Genomic DNA, 4,240 nt, shown 5'->3' with positions numbered 1-4,240 from the left:
TGGTGTTGCCCATGACTTATTTTCCTTTTGCTAAGTGACTTTAATTAGTTAATACTTTGTTTATTATTCATTAATGAATTTTATTTTAATTTGGGTTTGGGTAGGTTTGATGTTTTTTTTTTAAGTGATGGCATTTGATGAGATTTCTTTGCCTTTGGTAAAAGCATTTTTCATTAACTAGTTTTGCTAGTCTAATTAGCATTCATTATGTTAATTAGTCCATTTGCTTTGGAAAAATGTATTTTATAATATTAAAAAAAAAAAAAAATTGAAGTGGATCAATATAAAAAAGCTTCAATTTTTAGCCCAAAAAACAAATATTTGGGTCCCAACAAAAAGTATTTGGTCCCTAAAACAACTAATTTTTAATAAATTATTTTATCCCAACAAAAAGTATTTGGGCTCTCAAAAGTCAAAAAAACTCATTTTTGATTTTTGGCCCAACAAAATAAATCAATATAAAGCTCTCGGTTAAATCGGTTAACCGGTTTAACCGGACCGTTTAACTGTGTACCGTTTTAACCGAAATTATCGGTTAAAATTCTTATTGGTTCGGTATCGGTTAATAAACCGTTTAACCGAAAATTATCGGTTAATAACCGATAAGGTCCTTAACCGGACCGTTTTGACCGATACCCAGGCCTATCGAGGGGTATGCATGAAATTTTTAATCATGCACATTCATCACTTAGATGTACTATTGAAAGAACATTTGGAGTTTGGAAAAATAAGTGGAAGTTATTGCATTGCATGCCGAGTTTTCCTTATGATAAATAAGTGAAAATCATGGTGGCGTCTATGGCTCTTCATAACTTCATTTGGAAGCATGCAATAAAGGATGATGAGTTCTAACCATATGATGATGATGAGGATTTACTACCTACTGACAGTATAAGCGATGGCGAAGCACAAGATGAGTCAAACATACAACAATCAGAGACATCATATGAAAATTCTATGAACATTGAGCGTGATCATATTGCTAATCTACTTATGACCCGTTAATGTTTTATTTTTATTTTTATTTATTTTATTTTATTTTTATAAACTACTTAAAATGTTGTAAGGATTTCCTTGAATGTTGTTCTTTTTTATGTGTTAAATACTTTTAAGTGTTGTGGTGTTAAAAAGTGTGTTAAATAATTTGAAGTGTTAAATAATTTAAATAATTTTTTTAAAAAAAAAAAAAAGAATATGTTGACGTTTGTCACGTTTTATTACATAAACCATTAAAAAAATAATTTTTACTTGTGAAAGCTAACATTAACCATTTTTATATAAAAAGGTTGGTATAAAATGGGGAAAAAAAAAATCATTACCAACCTTAGGCCTTTATTGAAAAACATGTAATGATTTTATGTAAAATGATATATATTTGGTGTCACATAATGATTTTTTTTTTCGGCCTATATTAAAAAAAAAAAAAAAATCATTACATGTCCTTTAGTGTCATTTTTTCAACTAAAAGCATTTTTTTTTTTTTGTTACCAAACATCAGTAACATAAAAAAAGTACTTAAGACATACGGTTACCAAACATGTAAACAGCTTTTCAGTAATAGCAGTTTTGACAAAAGCTCACAGGCAAAAGCTCTATATTCAAAAGCTCTATTTTTCACCGCAATCCCAAACAGGCTCTTAATCTTGCTTAGGTTAGAAAGCTACATTTGGTTTTGGTAATCTGGCTTTTTGGTTTTGTTGTATCTTTCACGAATATAATAATATATGCTTGTCAATTTCTGGATTTGGTATATATTAATATTTAGTAACGTTTCAAAACTGACACGTTACTAAACTATTAGTAACGTGTTAGTACTAACATGTTACTAAATAGTAACGTGTCAATATTGACACGTTACTAAACTGGATTTAGCAACATCTAAATTCTTAACATGCCAAACATGTTACTAACATTTAGTAATGTGTCAACCCTATTGACACGTTACTAAACTACTGTAACTAAAACACCAATTTTTTGTAGTGACTCTCGAATAGGAAGTAGACACCTAAGTTTAAAATATCAAAAAATAATATAAATCTTCACACAAAATAATTTTCATTCTCTTGACAAAATACACATTGACAAAACTATTAACAAAATCACCAAAGCCACTGTCTTTCTTGGTTTTGGAGATGCGAGGGCTTGGAGGTGGATGGGAGGTTCGTTGTAGGTGGTGCGCATTGGGTTAAAATGAATTGAAAAATTCATAAGATTAATTTAAATTAATTAAGAATACATTATTTTAATTTTTATTGTATTTAATATTTTTACTTGAAGTATCAAATTTTTATTGAAGGTTGTAAAATAGACTTTCTACCGTTTATTATACTACTGATAGGTTTCGAATGTAGTTGTCATATCAAAAACAAAGTGACTTCTTTTAAGACATCTGATACATATTTGGAAAACATATTAATTTGGAGCAACTCAACACTGAATTTCGTATTATATATATATATATATATATATATATATATATTGTAACAAACCACTTCATAGAGAAGAACCAACAGAACAAAACCCTCACAAGGAGGGAAGAGAAGGGGGTGGATCTTTTCCACTACAAATGAGAATAGAGAGAGGAGGGGAAAATAAGGAGGGAATACAGCTCGAGATAACTCTTCCCGCAGCCCTATATGTCACATGATGAGCGCAAAAATTTGCACTTCTGTTGATGTTTCTGGCCCTATATCTTCTAATTTTTTTTTTTCTTTTTGGGTTGTCTCCTTCATGATTAAACTCTAGTAGCTTAAACTGTGCTAGCTTCAATATTATTATGCAAGCTTTTTGTAGAAAAGAAAAAAAAAAAAAAATTCGAATTGCTTGTCTGGATGTCCACATGGCACAATTTGGTGACATGTTTGCTGTTCTATAATGATTAGGTTCCATACTTAGCCTGTACCCTTTCAAAAACTCATTGTAGCTTTCTCATGCATTCAAAGCTATCATATTTTCCCATATGGCGTGGGTCTTAATTACCGTTGGGGAGATCCTTAATAGAGATAAGCATGAATACACTACAAAAAAATAAATTTTTGCTGACTTACGATTTCTAACATGTCAGGTGGTCTAACACGTCAGAAAATCCTCCTAACGGGTCGGTTTTGAAGTGTTTCGGGCGTTACAATTGTGGGTGTCAGAAATGAAACAATTTTGACGTGTCAAAATTGGCACGTCAGAAAATTTTTCTGACATGTCACTTTCTGACACGTCAAAATTTTTTCTGACGTGTCAAATTTTGACACGTCAGTAAATATTTTTAAGGGAAATCATATCTAAAATCCTTAGGTAAACGCGCTTTTATTAAAAACTCCCTGGGTATTTTTTTTTTGAAAATTTAGTCTCTGGATCATTCGAAACTACTAAAAAACTCCCTACCGTCAATTTTTGTTAACTTCCGTTAGTCTACTCAAAACTCACCGTTTTATCTGATTAAAATATTATTTTTTATTAATTTACCGCCACCCCTGGCCACCCTTCAAATTTTTTTTTTCTTTTTTTTTAGATTGAATTTTTTAAATTAAATTAATAAAAAAAATAATATTTTAATCAGATAAAATGGTGAGTTTTGAGTAGACTAACAGAAGTTAACAAAAATTGACGGTAGAGAGTTTTCTAGTAGTTTCGAGTGACCCAGAGACTAAATTTTCAAAAAAAAATACCCAGGGAGTTTTTAATAAAAGTGCGTTTACCTAAGGATTTTAGATATAATTTCCCTATTTTTAATTGAAAAAAAAAATTGACAAGTCAGGAAATTTAAAATTATTAAAAAATAATAATTTTTCTTTTTTAAAATTTTTTCTGGATTTTTTTTTCAATTAAAAATATTTTTTTAATTCTGGTACGTTTCTTCTCCCCCAGCTCTCTCCCTGATCTCTTCCTTCCTCCATTTTCACTCTCTCTTCTTTCCTCCATTTTCAAAAATCCAAACCCAAAAAATCTTCAAAAAAATAAAAAACCCAAATAAAAAAATAAACCTTATCCTTCTTCGATCTTCTTCTCTTCAAATCAAAAATAAAAAATCTCTCAAATCAAATCAAAATAAACCAAATCAGAGCTTCTTCAAATCAAAAATCTCTCTTCTTCGATCTTCTTCTCTTTTCCCTTTTTTTTTTTTTTTTTTTTGGCTCTCTTCTTCAATCTTCTCTTCTCCTTTTGTTTTTCTTCTTCTTGATTTGCTTTTCTTCTACCTCTGATGCTGTGCAAAGAGATTGAGAGAGAAGAGGGAGATTCAGAGAGA

The sequence above is a fragment of the Corylus avellana genome, chromosome ca10 (genome assembly GCF_901000735.1).
Source record: "Corylus avellana chromosome ca10, CavTom2PMs-1.0".
Classification (NCBI taxonomy): Eukaryota; Viridiplantae; Streptophyta; class Magnoliopsida; order Fagales; family Betulaceae; genus Corylus; species Corylus avellana.
Note: the sequence above shows the minus strand (reverse complement) of the source record.